Raw genomic sequence first — 18661 nt, 5'->3', positions numbered from 1 at the left:
AAAACCACTGTTCCACTCGTTTCTTCTTTCTCTTGGTGGTTCGAGTGGGAGGATAAATTCATTCCCTGTCAGCCCATCTTGGACATGAGCCACGAGTCACAAAACCATAATATCTTAAAGCCTTAAAATCTAAAGGGGTCTTTTAATCTTGGGATAATTGCATCAGAATCTCAGAGTCTTGGGGTTTTTATACTACAGCAATTTGGAATCTGGGCATGCTCCAGGGAGGGGATACCTCTGGATCATGATTATCTCCATCATTTATCAAGCACAAAGTGTGCCAGGCCCTGCACTCGGTGCTCTGCACACATTAGGTCCTTTTGTCTCTGTGACAACAACCCTGGGGAGTGGGAACTATCGTTTTGCCTGATTTTCCAGATGTAGAAACCGAGGGTCAGGTGAGTGTGAGTTATTGCTGAAGGTGGGACGCCTTGTCATCCGCATGGCTGGGACATGGTCAGGACTCAGCCTAGAGCTCTCCACCTCCGAAGTCCACATTCTCAGCCTCTCTGCCAGCTTACCTCCTGTGAGGTCCCTCTGCTGTGCCCTTTCCATCAAGGTTAAATTCCTGTTTTTCACTAATATCTCTTTCAGAATACCCAGTCCCCAGGTTCCAATGTGGGGTGCAAAGTCCTCATCAGATGGAAAGTCTCTGTTAGCCTCCTTTACCTGTTAAAAATAAGTTTTTGAGGACTATATTAGAGCTTCACGGTATCAGGACATATTAAGGTCTGTGGATCTGGAAATTCCAAGGTTATTTCTCCTGAGGAAAAATGTATGTGGCTTCTAATTTAGAAAGTAGCCCTCTTCCCCGGAGGTGTACAGGTACAGTGTCACATAAAAGAAAGGCATGGTTTTCAGAGAAGGAGCCAAGGGTAGCAGTTTATGGGCTCTGATAAAGGAACTCCTTGAACTTGATGGACACTGTCACCACCAAAACATTTCTAGGGCTCCAAGGAAGGTCTTGATGTATCACAGCTGGTTTGAAAGTAGAACGAGCCACTCTGGTGTCTACTAGCCAGCGCAAATTTCTCCATTTATTCCAAGTTTTATTCCATCTTGATGATGTATAGGGATTACTGGCAGTAGCATACCAGTTTATCAGAGTTCCATCAGTGCTGATAATTGTCTTGAGGGACCTGATGGTTGAGTGTTCCCTCTTGTTGGAGAGTTAGGTTGTTTGAGGGGACGGTCCCTTTTCCAATGACTCTTGTGTTTATAATATTGACAAGTAGCCTCATCAATGGGGCAAAATTAGTTCTAAAGTTTGGTCAAGGCCCCAGTTGCCATAATCATAGAACCATGAGTTCATCTGTTTGATGGCTCCTTTTTCTGTTCTAAACTCCTTTGAAATTCTCAGCGAGATGTCGGAGTTCAGAAAGGGGACTGATCTCCCACTGTAATGTATGCTTCTTTAATAAATCACAAGCTCAGGGCAAAGCCCATTAATAAAATGAGCAGACAAGGCAATATTAGCTTCAGAGTCCCTGAGACCAGAATGCTGTCTAAATATTTCTTTTAAGTGAATTTGAAAGTCTGCAACTGATTCATCTCTTTTTTGTTTACAGGATTGTATTATGGCCCAATTAATTCTCATAGGAAAAACCCTGGGTAGAGCTTCAAGGAGTGATTGACCTACTTTTCTTGCTCTTTTTATTCCATCCTTTGATGCATGCTTGGTGGGGTCCTCCAAGTCTTAGAAGAGTCTATTCCATCTGCTGTATGAAGCCACCTTTGGGTGTCTCCTAGAATTATCCCCATGTGAACAAATTGGTATAAATCAGGGAGCCCAGAGTCATAAGCTTGAAGAAGGATCGTAAATTCTTCTATAATTTTAGTTTGATCCTTTTTGGGTCTGGAAAATCATCCTTTATAATGGCTTGGCATTCAGCTCTAGACCAGAGTTTAAATTCTGCTGCAGCTGGGACCCCTGGTTCATGGGAAAATCTTAGTTTCAAGGGCACCAGGAATTTAGGCAGTTTGGAGGAGAAGGGTGAAAGAGCAAATGAATTGTTAGAATCAGACTAGGCGGGTGCAGAGAATAATAAGGACTGAAGGGTTAGGTGGAGGGTCTGTCAAGCCCTTAGTCTTATATGGTTTTTGTCCTTTTTTGAGAGAGGAAGAGAGAGTGCAGATGAGCAGGGGGTGGGGAGCAGAGGGAGAGAGAGACAGAGAATCTCAAGTAAACTCCAGACTCAGTGCAGAGCCCAACACAGAGCTCCATCTCATGACCCTGAGATCATGACCTGAGCCGAAACCAAGAGTCAGACACCTGACTGACTGAGCCACCCAGGTGCCCTATGCTATGGGGTTGTGTCTTAAGCTTGTCATGGGCTCATAGTAATTAATCTTTAAAAAGGCTATGTCAGTCATTCCGTCTTCCAGAGGCCTCTGTAAACCAATCAAAGAATGCATTCCATTTTTTCCAAGAGATTTGGGATGCTCTTGTTTCAAGGACACCCCTCAGACGGATTATCTTTTCTAAATTACAGCTTCCCCAAAGTGGCCACTATAATTCCAAACAATCCTTTGTAAAGTTCACCCATTTTTCCAGAAAGGTAGAAGATCCTCATCCACCTTTACACATATGAGTTTACACATACGAGGCAGGAGTCTGAGTGAGGAGGAGGAGGTTTAGAACAGGTGGAGCCTTTAGATTCCCTGAAACAAAGAATCTCTGGGGATCCCAGTAGCCCTACCCCATCCATTACCCAGGGGAATCATGGCTTTCTCTCTTTACAGACGGAAGGGTGATGTACCAAGAAGCTTTAACACGCAAAGGGAAGCCAGTTACATGGTGAAGCTGGGGAGCTCGGAGCAAAGAGGGCAGAGCTCAGGCCCCAGAGAGATCAGCAATGACTCTGCAGCTCCAGGAGAAAGCAGCGAGCACAGCAGTGAGTGCAGCATCCCGCGGGGACCGGCACCTGCTGTGCCCACCAGCCTCCAGGTTGCAGAGATGTCATTTAGGGATCGCACTCCTGACACATTTAACGGTCCAAAGTTTATAAAACAGAAGCAAAACTGACAAACCACTGAAGTACTAATTAGTACATGCTCATGGCACATGCACCAAAAAGCCAGTTTGCAGACAGTGCGTTCAAACCGAGACATGAACCGAGGCCCAGGGTGTATGGTCAGAAAGCAGCTTACAGAGTGTGTGGGCAGCGAGTTTCTACTCTTTGCAGTGACTGATGACCATATTAGAGTTTTCTTAAACAAGAGGAAATTAGTTAGTGGTTACCTCTGATCAAAATTTGAGGAAGAATTTAAGTTTTCCAGAGGCATATGCAAGAAGCAAGAGGTGACCCAGGTCAAGATAACCTCACTTGTCTTGCAAACAAGCTAAATTAAGCTTTGCCTATGACGATTAAAACGGGGGATTTTCAGATCTGGTCTCGGTTTATGTTTGATTTTAACAGTACTGTCCCTTTAATTTCCTCGCTCTTCTCCCTGAAAACTTATTCTGCAAAATGTGCCTGTGCCATCCATCCTCCCAGATGGCTTTTTAAGTGAAGCTGTTTGTTAAGTGGGGAAGAAAAGGGAGGGGCGGGGAGGAGCCCGTGGAGCCTCTGCAGGCCCCAGGAGGAGGCCAAGTGGGAACCGGGAGTGGGGATGGGAAGGAGGGGCAGGGAGGGCCCCTGCGGTCTGGGAAAGGCGCAGGGCACGGCCTCCCAGTGCGGGAGCTCAGGCACAGCCCAGTGACCAGAGCCCCAGTGACAGTGGCCGACAGTGCCTGGCCCCACTGTGTGCCCACAGTCCAGTTTGGACTCATTGTCTGATCGTCCTCACACAATCTGTGCGGCAGGTCCCATGAACACGCTCATTCCACCGAGGAGGAGCTCAGAGAGGTGCAGGCACTTGCCCAGGGTCACAAGCTGATGAGAGGCAGACTCGGGATTTAGGGCTCGGACTGTGGGAGTCCTGAACCCCGGCTCCTAACCAGGATGTCACACAGCCCCTCCCAGACTCTTAGCTGGAAGGACCCTGGAGAGCAGACCCACTGTCCCACCCAGGCCCCTGGGTCCTCCATCTGTACAGTGAGACAGTGGTTGGTATAGCTCTGTGGTTCTCAAGCCTGAGTCCAAATCAGAATCTTCTAGGGCTTTTCAGCAATGCTGAGGTCTGGGCCCCACCTCAGAACCTAGATGGCTTTAAAGCCCCACCCTAGCCCAGGACATCTTCTCAATACCCCTGCACAGGGTCACACTACAGTGAGAGGGTCCAGAACCTGCAGCCACTCCCCAGTGAATGTTCAGGGTCTGCGGTACTGCTCACTGGAAAGGGCCAGAATTGGCTGGTACCCCCATCAGTGGCAGCAGCCCCATGACGGATTTAGTTTCCACCTGGGCATTTCCAGGCATCTTTGCCTCCTCCTCCTTCCTCAGTATCACCCACCTCCCTCTAAGCCCAGCCTGCAGAGACCTTGAGGACACCTCTGTCCCTGCCACACCTGGCTGCCCTGTGCCAGCTGCCCCAGCCTGGTGTGGCCACGGCTCTGGGAATGATGAGGAATGGAAAGAAGCAGGAAGGGCCTGGAAGGGTGCTCCGAGATGGGAATGCTGCAGCAGAAATGCACACTGGCTGCCTCTCGTGTCTCTTTGACAGGCCTGGCACCACGTTTTCCCAACTATCAAATGAAACGCATGCGTGCGCGCACACACACACACACACACACACACACACGTGCCTTTGTTGACTTTTTCCCTAAGGACAACGTGGATTTGTAAGGTTCCTTAGCCATCCCCAAATAAAGGAGAGAAGGCAGGACTGGCTTGAAAAGTGCATCATAGAGGTGCATCAGCTCACACTAAGAGCCAGGGCTTTGCTTCTGCGCAGCAAGGGGTGCCGGCCCATCCCCCAGAGGGGAAGCGCAAGGCAAGGGATGAGGCCACAGCCAGAGGCTCTCAGGGTGGAGGGAGAAGGGGAGGCTGCCCTGCCTATCTGGCCCAGGGATCCCAGAGTCACTTCTGAGCCCAAGCCCACTCCTCTCTGGGGTTTCCTGACCCAGAAAGGCCCTGAGAAGCCCTGAGAAGCCCCCTGCTTCATCACAACCCCCCTCAAAGTCGCATTAAGTCATTCCTGCCCTCAATTATCACTAAAGGTACCAAGTGCCTGCTGTGTGACTGTCCTATACCAGGGACACAGCTGTGACCAAGGCAGCCACGACCCTGCCCTGTCACTGTGGAGCTCACTCTCTAACAGGGGAGACAGGAACAGGTACTACGCACACAGGTAAGGACACGCAGCGTCCGAAGGCTGCATGGCCCCTGGGGGCAGGGACAGGATGCAAAGGCCCAAGGTGGGGAAAACTGGGCAGAGTTGGAGGGGGTTGTGCACAGAGGGAGGCCACAGGCTCCCGCCCCTGACTTGCTAAGTCTCTGGGGACAGAGATGTCCCACTGCTTCCCAGTGAGCCTGGGTCCTCCCAGGTGGACGCTTACCTGTCTAGAGGCTGTGACCCCATTTCCAGTCCCTCAAACAGTTCCTTTCGCTGGCCCCGCCCACATGCTGGGATGGCCCCGCCCACAACTGGTGGCAGCCCCGCCCCACGTGGTGCTGGCCTCACCCACAGCCCCAGGGCTTGGGGCAGCCAGTGTGCTTCCTCCCAGACCGCTGCCCACTGACCTCTCCGTCCTCCCCTGCGGCCTGAGATCCCCTCAGGGCCCCCCACACTCCTTTGGGTCCCTGGGGACAGGCTTGTTTCCCACACTGTGTCCGAGAGTCCACTGGCTCTTCCCAGGCCCCTTGGGAGCAGTGTCCTGGTCTGTAAGAGCCTCCTGTGACAGGGCTGCCAGAGACTGGGGGGTGGGAAGCCCCGGACACTGCCTCCTGCCAAGCAGGCCCGGGAATGGAAGGAGCTTCACCCGTGAACCCACACGGTGGGTTCTGGACCCAGATTCTGAAGAGCAAATGTCCTGTCCTGAGCCTCCCAGTCCTCAGGTGAATGGCCCCTGCCCACCGTTCCTCTGGTCCCCATGGGGGACCTGGACAGGGACTGTGTAACTGGACTGTGGCCAGAGCACAGAAGCATGTTCTAGAAGCCCTGGTGGCCTGCAAATCACTGAGGGGGGCTGGGGACAGACACACCCAGGGAGTGTGGACCTCAGTCAAATGCATTCCCTCCCCCATCGTAGTCCTGATTCTGCCTCTGGTCCTGAGGGTGGACAGGCCAGCGGCCCTGAGGAAGCTTCGGAGGATGGGGGAATCTGATGCTGCTGCTGCAGACGTGCCCAGCACGGCAGTGACAATCAGTGTGCCAGGCCCTGTGCGTGCACCCCCACATTCTTGTCTCCTGGCACCCACACAACAGCCTCCGAGGCAGGGCTTCCACTTCAGATGAGGAAATCGAGACTCAGACAGGAGCTGTCTCTCGCCCGTCCCCAGTGTGGGTCCCTCTTGGCTCTGACGTTGCCTGAAACCTCCCAACTTCCCAGTTGGCACCACTTTATCTGTAAGATGTAAACTCTGCCCAAGCTCTGAGGGGGGGCATGGAAATGGCAACTGTCCCTTTTAGAGAAAGTGTGGGGAAGCAGGTGTCAGAGACGATGGAGTGCCGAGTCCTCCAAGGCCAACCTTGTCCGAGGTGCCCATTAGTGAACAGATGAGGCCCAGCTCACACGGGCTCAGGATACACTGAAAAAATTGCTACAGGGACAAGGGACTGAAGGGAGAATCCATCAGCCTGGAGCCGGGCAGGGCTGCCCACGATCTAGCAGCCGGGTTGGAGGGGCAAGGGGGCAGTGGGGAGAAGGGGGCAGGGGTGGAGGCGACAAGGCCTCCCGGCGCTCTTCCTAAGACAACACCTGCTGGGTTCAGAAGGTTTCCTGACTCGAGTTTGTCCCGAGGGATCCAATTCCAGGAATTCTTTCAAACTGCTGGCAATAAAAAATATCTCTCTTGTGAACTCGAAATGGTAAGAAGGTCAGTCTGGAGCTGTGGGGGCCTCCAGGCAGAGAGGAACTGCCCTAGGTTCAGGCCTAAGTGGATCTAAGGCACCTCAAATCCACTTTGGTATGATAATAATCATAGTAATAAATAGTAACAGCAAGCACTTACATAGTGGGCATATGTACGTGCCTGGAGCTGTTAAGTACTCTACACACCCGTTCACTTCTTTATTCATCGGCACAACCCGATGAAGCAGTCATCATTGCTCCAATTTCACAGAATGAGAAATTGAGGCACAGAGAGGTTGAGTAAGAGGCCACTGGTCACACACCTACTGAGTCCCAGAACCACATCCAGGCTTCAAAGCCTGGGTCCTTGACCACCTGAAACACAATGTACCTGCATGAAACAGTGAAGAGGACAAAGCGAGTGAATATAAATGACAGAGAGCTCAAGCAAAAGACGTAAGCAAGAGAATTATACAGCTAACTGGTCTTTTTATTTTTTTAAAGATTTTATTTATTTATTCATGAGAGACACAGAGAGAGGCAGAGACACAGGCAGAGGGAGAAGCAGGCTTCCTATGGGAAGCCCGATGTGGGACTCGATCCCAGGACCCCAGGATCACACTCTGAGCCGAAAGTGGACACTCAACCACTGAGCCACCCAGGCATCCCTAACTTGTCTTTTTAAAAAGCATTTCATAGTTCAGACATCAACAAATATTCGCTGAACGTCCGCAGAGTGTCAGGCCCTTTGCTGGGCACTGGATGCGCTGGAGGGACAGGGGACCAGATGGGAAGCTACCGCAACAAGCAAGCAAAGGGAGACCCAAGAAGGAGAACGGACGCACCAAGGCACACGGCAGGTGAGGGTAGGTGGGACAGTGCCACCTCCGCTCATTCCCTGCACAGAGCTGCCCGCTCCAGGCTGCTGGTCTCTGGCCAATCCAAACCAGTAAAAAACAAGCAAACAAAAATCCAGGAATACTCAATGCTGGTGAATGTGTGGTGAGACAGGCAGGTCATTTCATGTCTCTGAGCTTTGACTTGCTCGTCCATGAACTAGACATGACCACGTGGCCCTTCGTGTCTATTGGAGATGGAAATGAGGTGACAAAGGCAAAGCCCATGTACACAGCAGAGTCTCATCAATGGTGGTGATCACATTGCTATTGAAGTGCCAATGGTTATGATCCATCCATCTCCTCGGGTGCAGCAAGGCCCTAAGGGCAGGGACCAAGCTGGATTCAACATTGTATCCCCAGAGCACCATGGGACCTCGAGAAAGATCCTCATCATGCCGCCAGTGTATTCCACTAAATATGTGTCAACAGGCACGGTTCTAGATGTTGGAAATGCAGTGATAAACCAGACAGGCACAAATCCTTGCCCTTGAGGATCGAGACTGCTCTGGGCCTGGAACCTGGAGTTGAGTGGAAAATCTGAAAAGACGTGAGGATCCAGAATGTTGGAGCAGCGGGAGTTTGGAAGATGGAGCAGCGCTCTTCAGGTCCCATCCTGGAGGCCCGGGAGCCCTGCCTGAGTTCACTGGCAGCCAGCCATCGTGGACAGTTCCAGAGAACCCTCCCACTCCCCGCTGCAACAATGGTATTTCTCTTGGCTGCTGCAGCTTTCTCTGACCCACGGGAGCCTGCTGAGCCCGGGTACAGGGCCAGCCGGAGGGGAGGAATGTTTCGTGCTTGCAGAGATGACCCTCAACCAATAAGGGGTAGATGAGGGCAGAGGCACGCCCCACACGGTTCCTCGGAGGGTCCCAGGAGTGGGGAGCACCATCGCCCACAGCAGCATCCGTGCCCCATGCACCTTTATCTGACCTTCCTCTCTCCCTGGCCCTGGGTTTCTCACCCTCACTAATGTGTCCTGAGGTCAACTCCCAAATAAACAACGAGCAACTCAAAATCTTGCTTCCAGGACTGTTTTGGAGGAGCCCAACTAAGACAGAGGCCATCTAAGTCCAACCCCGTCTTCGTGCTGCTGAGCAAGCAGGTCCAGAGAGGGCCAATGACCCGCCCACTTCACACCACCCACCCTGTGACACCTGCTGTGGCCACCACCAGCACAGAGTCTGCAAAGCCAACCTGGACTCTGCCTTCCTGTCCCTGGACCACAAGAGAGGCATTTAAAAATTCTTCGGTTTCGCAGTTAAAAGCTGCAGAGAACAGGTAGTGTGATGACTTTTACATAAGCGCGCTCAGCCACAAGCTCTCCAGCCCCGTCACCCCCGCCGCCATGTGCCCTTAAACACAGCCTGCATTTGCTTCCAAATAGGGCGGCTCCTCGGCATATCAGCGTGGGCCGCTGTGCTGCTCTGGAGAGCTGGAGAAAGACCATCGCTGCCTCCTCATCCTGCCCTCCTTTTCAGGGAATCTGGGGCATTTCACACATGCCTGGGCTTGGAGGGAACTCCAGGCTTTGTCAGGCCCCACGCCTGGGTCTAGGAGCAGAGGTATGACTTCCTGTGTCCTACAGGGTGCATGGGTGGTCAGGAGGTACAGTGATTCACCGAAGGTGCACAGTGAGGCCAGAGCAGAGGAGGGAGTTGAGTCACAGTCTCCTCCAGCTTCTGGCTTCACTGCTCATACTGCTCCACCACACATTCAGAAGCCAGCACAAACACAAGTGCATGCCCACCTCAGGACCTTTGCACTTGCTGTTCTTTCTGTTCTTTTCGGCTAAAAACTTTTCTCTTTTTTTTAATGATGCAATCCTGGGACGCCTGGGTGACTCAGCCACTGAGCGTCTGCCTTCGGCTCAGAGTGTGATCCTGGGGTCCCGGGATCGAGTCCCACATTGGGCTCCCTGCATGGAGCCTGCTTTTCCCTCTGCCCATGTCTCTGCCTCTCTCTCTGTGTCTCTCATAAATAAACAAAATATTTTTAAAAATAAAATAATAAAATAAATGATGTGATCCTTTTCTCAGGTCCTGCCCAAAGGTCTTCTCATTAGGATAATGGAGGGTCAAGCAGGGCTGCCCTGAGAAGATGGCCCTGGGGTGGATCAAAAGCCTGGGAGTCACCTGTTGGAACACAGTGGGGGCAGCATGAGTGCTGATCAATGGTCTGGCCAAGATAATAATTAAATCCTAAAATCCTGTGATTCCGACTTGAAATCTTGTGATTTTAAGATTATATGAAGTGACAATCCTAAGCTTGAGGGGTCTGAGACTCCAGGATGTTAGGGCTGTTGAGTTGCTGAGGTGCTGGAATCCTCACACGTGAGCCTTTGCTGCTGGAGAAAGGGCTGTCCTCTCCGGCTGAGAGTGGGTTCCCCGCATCCTGCCCACCTCCACCGGTGCTGTGTGCGCGGCCCTTTGTGGCGTGGAGAATGCCAACTTATTCTGCAGTTCCAGAGTCAGGCGCTTGCCTCATCTACATGTTCCAGTTTCCAGAATAAATATTAGAAGACAAGTCTGTGGAGATTTTCTGTGTGTACATGAGTTAATTCCTCCAGCCAGAGGCTGATCCAGACACGGATTTTAACACGGGGATGCCAATCCCTCGCTCACCGCAAGGCAGGCTGGTGATGGGGCTGCCGCGAGCCCAGCAGAGGCAGAAGGGATGTGAGGGGCCTTTGTGTGCAGAGGCTTCGGGCAGGGAGGCAGGGGGCGGGAGGGAGAGCATCCCCCAGCGGGTCTCGGCCACGTGGGCGCAGGTGGGGCCGCCCTCGCCGAGCACCTGGGCTCGCCCCTGGCCCCCTGGTCTGGGCTCTCGGGCCGGCGCAGTGGGAGCCTCCCCAGGGGGCTGGGAGGGGCAGGGCCGCGCCCCGGGTCGGACACTGCGCTGGGCACGAGGTGGGCTCCTGAGACGGACAGGGCTCCGGGGGCAGCTGTGTGACCTCCTGGCATTCAGTCTGCCCGCTGGGACCCAGGGTCCTGGCCACCTGCCGCCTGGTGGTGCCCGGGGCTGGAGGAAGCCCCCGGGCGGGGGGCACGGAAGGAGCATGGGTCCCAGCAAACACCCTCGTACCGCCCGCTGGGCACTTCACACAGGTGCGTCCTCGCCCCAACCCGGGAGGGGAACTGGCAAGACCCCTTCACAGATGAGGAAACTGAGGCACGGAGAGGCTGAGTATCTTGCCCAACAGCAGGTAGTCGTTCTAAAAGCCTGCAATCCGGTTTGAAAACCTTTACATCTTCCCCACAAGCCTCCTCGCCGGTGCCAGGAATGGGCCACACGCCGCACTGGCACCCTAGGATCTGGCCCTCGCTCCTCTGTCCGGACCGATGCTCGGGCTACAGGCAGGAAGCGGGACATGCAGGTGATGCCTCCAGCCGCGGCTCACCTGCGCTCTCCCTGGGACACCCTGCCCCTGCCGGTCGGTCCCGGGAACCCTACTCACACCTCAAGGCCCAGGCTCCGTGTTCGCCGTGCGCAGCCCCACCCCACCCACCCCTGCACCCCCTGCTCCCCCTCTCGCTGTGCATGGGGGCTGCGGTGCAGGATCCGACCTCGGGACCTGCCGCCTCTCTGTGCGCTCCTCCCTCCTTCCAGCAACATCCACCGAGTTTGGCGCCTGCCAAGTGAGTCTTAACTTGGGAACTTGGGACGTTGGGACCTTGGTATTATTACCCCGTCTTAGGAAAACTCACAAAGGTCTTGTAATCTCCCAAGACCACAGGCCCTGCTAGCAGGTAGCAGTCTGGGACCTCTGACCCCAGCAATCCGGGACCTCTGACCCCGCTCTGGGTCACCGGGCTCACCTGGCAGGTTACCAGAGCCGCTGGTCCATTCGGAGGCTGTAAGGTGCCCCCCCACCCCCACCCGTGTCAGTCCCTGCTTCCCACAGCCCTGAGGGCGGGAGTCACACCTGTTCAGTCGCCCCCCGCCACTATTAGTTAGGGGTTCACTAACTCCCAGCAGATCCTAAGAGCGTTACTTGGGATTCACAAGAGATGCTCAGGCACCAGGTAATTAACTCAAAACAATAGGCGATAAACACGGACCCACTTTAATGTACTCCCCTGGCATCGTTCCAGTTCTCAAATCCTTCACGTTGAGACTCACCTTTGCTGGCGCCCAATTCGTATGGATTAGCAAACTGTTAAAAATTGGTAACAAGTTGAAAGTAATTGGCCAAACTGGGTCAAACTCACCCAGGCCAAGGCTCTGTGGCCTGAGCTTCATGAGCCCGGAATGGGGAGGACTCTGTAAAGGAAGCACCAGCCGCACAGACGCCTGGGTCACTGTCCTTCGAACGCTCTGACAGGGTCTGTCCCAGCCTGGGTTCAGGCCCCGTCCTGGTGCACCTGCATCGTGGCCACAGCCTCCCATCTTGCTGGCTCCAACCCGCCGGAAACCTGCCAGGGCTCCGACTCCCAAGACGGCCTCAGCCTGGCACCCACCCTCGTATCAGGCCGTACTGGCTGGGCCAGCCAGAGCAAACACCTGGCCTATTTGCAGAGCTGTCAGGTCCTGGAACTATGCCCCAGGCCCAGGGAGAGGCGCCTGGGGCACCTGGACCCTCCATATTAGCTATAGTCTCACTGCTCATAAGTTGGGGTCCCCTTCTCTCTTCATGCCCCTGGTGCTCTTTCCTTTGCCCCAAGGGGGGTAGAGTCTGGATGGTGCCTCTCTCCTGGTGCCAAGGGTGTCCCAATTTCAGTGCCAGGCATATCTGGGCTCATGGAGATAGAGGCTGTCTGTACAGCCACCAGAGACTTGCATCAGTCCGGGTAGCCAGTGTGGACCACTTGGGCCTGAAAATCACTCCTTTCCCTTCCCTGTCCCTCGATGTGACCCTCATTCCCCACATCGACATGGTCCGTGTATCATTTGCAAACCCCAAGATGCTAGGTGAGGGCAGGTCTGGACCGCACAGGCAGAGGCAGCAGAAAGGATGCTGGCCCGGGAGTCAAGGGCTGGGGAGCTAGTCCTGCTCCACCACAGGCCTCGGCAAGCCCTATCCTGGGCCTGGGCCTCGGCTCTTTCACAGGTGAGTGCGGGGCATGTAACCAGATGCCATCGTGGAACCTTACAATCTGGAGCATCTCCGAGGCAGGTGGGAGATGGTAATGAGCTCACTGGCACTACCGGTACCTCGGGGCCACTGCCGAGCGCTGGTGGAACTCACGGCTTACTGGCTCTGCGCTGGGCGCCTGTCATAGGGCCTGTGCAGAAGTATTCTTGGTCCCATGTTCCAGAGGCACAGAGAGGTCAAGTGTCCTGCAAGTTTGCACAGCCCCAACCATGAGGACAGCACAGCCCGTGCCTGTCCCACTCGGGGATTGTTCTGACACATTACGGGACCCCAGCCCCTGAGCCCACTTCCCCTAAACTACTTAACTACTTTCCCCTTGTAGTTGAGCAGAGAAAAAAGGCTCACTGCTGATTTTCCCTGAAACTACAATTTGGCTGCTGGTTGCTCAGGACCCATCTTTATCTCAGTCTCAAATGCCTTTCATGTCATGTTGTTCTCCTTAGCAAGATCCGTCATGTGAACTTACACAAGGGAATACCCGAAACTAAATGGTCTGATTAAAATCAGGACAGAGGGCCTGAGTAGACAATTTTCCAAAGAAGAAATCCAGACGGCCCACAGACACATGCAGAGGTCCTCAACATCCCTCATCATCGGGGAAATGCAAATCAAAACCACAATGAGCTATCACCTCACCCCGTCAGAAACTCTAGAAACAACAAGTGTCCGCAAGGATGTGGTGAAAAAGGAATCTCATACACTGTTGGTGGAGATGCAAACTGGTGCAGCCGCTGTGGGAAACCGTATGGGGGGGGGGGGTCCCTCCAAAAATTAAAAATAGGACTACCCTACAATCCAGTAATTCCACTACTGAGAATTTATGCAAAGACTACAAAAACGCGAACTTGAAAAGACATATGCACCCCTCTGTTCATTGGGACATTATTTACAATTGCCAAGACAGGAAAGCAACCCAAGTGTCCACCAACAGATGAATGGATAAAGAAGATGTGGTTAAAAAAAAAAAAAAAGGAAGATGTGGTATATATCTACACTGGACTCTCACTCGGTCATGAAAAAGGATGAGATCTTGCCATTTGCAATGACATGGATGCATCTAGAGGGTGTTATGCTAAGTGAAATAAGTCAGGCAGAGAGAGACGAATACCATATGACTTCACTTGGTTGTAGAGTTTAAGAAACAAAACAATGAACAAACAAAAAAAGACACAGAGAAACAGACTCTCAGACACAGAGAATAAACGGTGGTTCCCAGAAGGGAGACGGATGGGTGAAACAGGTAAAGGGATTAAGAGCTCACTTATTATAATGAGGGCTGAGAAATGTATATAATTACTGAATTATTATGTTGTACACCTGACGCTGATGTAACCCTCTATGTCAGTTATGCTTCAATTAAATAAAAGGTTTGAGAAGCGGCGAAGAATAAAGCAAAGTTTTTTTCCTTGAAAAAATTAAAGATTCACACTGTTAAGCATCCAGACTGTGGGGCCAGACAGGTAGCTCCCTGGGCTGAAGGCAGGCGCTCCACCACTGAGCCACCCAGGTGTCCCATAAATATACACATTTTTAAGAGGAATAAGAATGAGTGAATCCGGGATCCCTGGGTGGCGCAGCGGTTTAGCGCCTGCCTTTGGCCCAGGGCGCGATCCTGGAGATCTGGGATCGAATCCCACGTTGGGCTCCCGGTGCATGGAGCCTGCTTCTCCCTCTGCCTGTGTCTCTGCCTCTCTCTCTCTCACTGTGTGCCTATCATAAAAAAAAAAAAAAAAAAAAAAGAATGAGTGAATCCTTCTATTAAAATGAAGTTAAGGGATGTCTGGGTGGCTCCACGGTTGAGCGTCTGCCTTTAGCTCAGGTCGTGATCCTGGGGTCCCGGGATCGAGTCCCACATCGGGCTCCCTGCTTGGAGCCTGCTTCTCCCTCTGCCTACGTCTCTGCTTCTCTCCCTCTGTGTGTCTCATGAATAAATAAATAAAATCTTTATAAAGAAAACAACAACAACGAAGTGAACAGTAATAGGAAAGAAAAGAATCCTTTCAAAGACAAGCTCCCGTCCTCTAAATGGACAACTCCAGAGTCCCTGCCTGCTGCGGCATTTCCCTGAGCGGACACAAAGACACCTTCAACTGCAATGTTGCTAAACAAAACTCTTCGTTTTCTCCCTTTTACTGGCTCTTCTTCCAGCTTCCCCAGCCCAGGACTCGGCCCCACCCCGCCCCCACGGACCCCAGCCCCTGGCAGGGCGACCCCTTGGCTACTCTCATCCTTTGCTCCCACATCCAGCCCATCAGCCAATGCGGAGCTTCTCCCTCCAAAATGCATGCCACTCTGACCTCGTCACTGCCTCCTGCCCTCTGCCCTGCTCCAGCCCTGTCACCTGCTCTAGCCCCCCGGCCACCTGGCCCCCTGCCACCACCCCTGCCATTCCTCCCTCAGCCACTCCTCCCACGAATGGACAGGTAGGACCACACCACTCCTCTGCCTAAAACTCACCCACTGCCTCCCCCTAAACTTAAAACGACCCTCCAGCTCCTCAGTGCAGGGCCTGCACACCTGGCCCCCATGGGTCTCTCCATCCCCTCACCCCTGCTGTTCCTCCACCAGGGACTCCCTTCCCCTGCCTGGTCCCTTCTTATTCCCAGATGCCAACTTCAATGTCCCCTCCTCCAAGTCCTCTTGTCCCCCCAGGCCTGCACGGTGGGTCCCTTGTGTCCCCTTCCAGATCCTCGGTCCACGCCTGTCCCCTGGCTATGTGCTCTCGAGGGGCTGGCCAGAGGGACTGCATCAAGGGGGCCCTGCTCATCTCTGACTTGCAGGCATGTTTGGTCGACCGAGAGCCCCAGGAGATCAGCCGGGGTGTATACCCCCCGGTCCCCCCTCCCTCCATGCCTCCACTGCTGGCTCTGCCCCACACTGGAAGTTTCGGCTGCTGTCACAGGGCCCAGCTCCTCCAGCCAGCTCTGTCTCGGGTTCCAGTCACCACTCTTCCGCTGGCCCCATCAAGCCTAAGAGGACAGATGTGGCCTCTCTTCTGGGTTTTCTTCCTGTCTACACCCCCTTTATAAACAGGCTCCTTGGAACACTCTCCTCAAATAGCTGATTGTCTCCCGCTGGGCCCCTGGATGGTACACCACCATCCTCACCACCCTGTCCCATCTCCCCGCAGAACATCTCACTGTCTGAAGGTATCGCCTGTTCATTACCTGTGTCCCCTCACCAGAACAGAAGCCCCGTCGGACGCAGGGGCCTGTATCACGTCATGTGTCAGAGGAGTAGGGCAGGCAAGCTCGCACCTTCTAACACTGGGCTCAGACTCTCAGGAAAACCCAGCCAGTTCTGTGGCAGTTCCTTGTTAAATCACGCTGACTTTTAAGTGTCTTCACACGGCATTTCCCAAGCTGGGATCAGGTGACACTCACTTGGGAGGTGTTAGCAGTTGGCAACCTTACACCACGTGCCTGATTTTTCTCATTTCACCATGAGCCTGGGACCATCTCATCCCAGGATGTCCTGCCATCACATTCAAGCCTGTCCATGGGTCCCAGTCAGGACTGGGGAGACCCTCCTTCGCTGTCCCTTCCAGAGCCCGAGGGACCCCAGCGTGAGGCATTTATTCCATGGGCCTAACTTCACCCCCCTTCCCGCAAGCCCTCACCTCTGCCCCAAACTCCCCCTCCGTCATCTGCTCCAGGCTTGGGATTGCAGCCCAGCCAGCCCCAGGCATGGGATCCATGAGGCTCAGGCAGACAGAGCATCAGCCCTGGGTCAGGAGTTCAAATCCTGACCTCTGTTTGGTCACCCACTCACCACGTGACCTTGACCAGGCTGTCTTCCCACTCTGTGCCTCAGTTTCCCCAACTGCTCCTGTGGTTCCTTCTACGTGGGATTCCCTTCCCCACGAGCAGGTTGGACCGTCTGCCCTCCCAGCATGCTCCCCACCCGCTCTGGCCACAAGGTCCTGCCCGGAGTGGCACAGGTCCCTTTGGTGGTCAGCTCCCTCTGGGAGGTGAGAGGAGAGAGACACGTCAGCCCGGCCATGAGACATAATTACTCTGATCAGAAAGCAAAAGTCAGAGCGCCATGCTGGCCACCGCTGGCCTGACTGACTGCGGGATATTTTAGATCCCACAAGGACTTAACTGCCATAATGGGCAAGACGGAGCCCAGAGACCATATAGGCTTCGCCCCTCCTCCAAGATGCGGGTCTTAGGGCTAACTAAGCGCATGAGAAGGAGTGAAACCCTTCCTTGATGGTATCTTTAGGGATGTGACGTGATGACAGGAGAGAGGGTGCGGGAACGGGTATCGAGCATCACCGCCACCGGCATCATCGTCGTCATGGCAACCGACACCCACAGCAGCTTGCCTCTGTCCTGAGGCCTGACCGGGGAACGATGCGCTTGACCTCCTAACAGCCTGTGAGGAAGGCGAGGTTATCACCACCTCCGCTTTCGGGGTGAGAACAAAGCTTCAGGAGGTTACATTACTCACCGAAAGCCACCAAGCTTATGAGTGACTCTAAAAAGACTATGACAGGACTGACCCCCCGCCTGAGCTTGTCCTGCTTGTTCTGGTGACGTGCTGACCCCAGCACAGCCTTCATTGTCTTCTTTAGATCACACAACCAAGGACAAGGGGCCAGCAGCCAATAGAGTCAGGGTCGAGGTGGGGGTCGTTGGCGTCACACCTGTCGCGTCTGGCACATCCGGGCAGCTGACCCAGATCAGGAGGGACAGTGCTTGAGGACTAGAGGTGGGGTCAGGGGAGGTCAGAGGTGAGCTACTGTCCCTTGCCCTGTGCCCAGTCACAGAGGCAGACCTGGACTCTGGATGATGTAACAAAGACCAAAAAGGTGGGCAGTGGGGCAGCCCGGGCGGCCCAGCGGTTTAGCGCTGCCTTCAGCCCAGGGTGTGATCCTGGAGACCCAAGATCGAGTCCCGTGTCGGGCTCCCTGCATGGAGCCTGCTTCTCCCTCTGCCTGTGTCTCTGTCTGTCTGTCTCTCTCTCTCTCTCGTTCATAAGTAAATAAAATCTTAAAAAAAAAAAAAAAAAAGGTGGGCAGTGGATGACTGGCTGGTCCTAGAACTGAAGAAAGGACCCAAGGAGTAGCAGCCAGGGCAGCTCCCGGGGGTAGGAGGAACGCGTGCCCAGTGTTCGGGCCATCCGGGCTGGGACGAGCCGCTCCCCACCACTGCCTGCCCTCCCATCCCTCCAGGGCAAGGGGAGCCTCTGGGCAAGATTCCGGGCCAGTCCCTGGCCGGGGGACAGGTGGGGCCACCTCCCTCATCACCCCCTTCAAGAGCTCCTGCCATGAGTCAGTCAGTTCGGCCAATGGAAAACCAGGACACCAGCTAGAAAAGAACATGGAACAGATGCCGAGTGGACAGAAGCACCTTCCACCGCCACCTTCCCTGGCTGGGCTGCAGCCGGCTCGGGGCAAGTGCTGTGCTGTCTAGGTGAGCGGGTTGGTCTGCCCCGGGATTAAGGGGCCACCTCCGTGGAGGACACCAGGCTCGGCAAATGGGGAAGGATCTGTGAGGGAGCTCCCAGGGACGAGCCTGGTGACAGTCCCTCCCCCGATCCCACCTCTAGTCCCCAAGCACTGGCCCTCCCGATGTGGGCCCTGCTGCCAGGAAGTGCCAGGTGACAGGTGTGATGCCAACAACCCCCACCTCAACCCCGATGCCTTTGGCAGCTGGGTCCTTGTCCTTGGTTGTTTGATCTAAAGGGGTCAGTGAGGGCTGAAGCTGGCCACACAGGTGGCCACAGGCAAAAACAATAATAATAATAATAATTAACCCATCGTCTTAA

The 18661-nt window shown here is 54.0% G+C and overlaps 1 long non-coding RNA gene across 1 annotated transcript; it reads right to left on the bottom strand.

The window, feature by feature from the left end:
* Positions 1 to 11333: 11333 nt before the first annotated feature.
* On the bottom strand, positions 11334 to 17662 carry LOC112660163 (uncharacterized). The gene is made up of 3 exons (XR_003136736.3): positions 17342 to 17662; positions 16054 to 17266; positions 11334 to 14596 (listed from the first exon to the last, which is right to left on the bottom strand). It is a non-coding gene; the product is annotated as an uncharacterized LOC112660163 (long non-coding RNA).
* Positions 17663 to 18661: the final 999 nt, after the last annotated feature.

This window comes from Canis lupus, chromosome 2 (genome assembly GCF_003254725.2).
Source record: "Canis lupus dingo isolate Sandy chromosome 2, ASM325472v2, whole genome shotgun sequence".
NCBI lineage: Eukaryota > Metazoa > Chordata > Mammalia > Carnivora > Canidae > Canis > Canis lupus.
The sequence above is the reverse complement of the archived record's forward strand: the minus strand, read 5'-3'. Positions and strand labels throughout refer to the sequence as shown.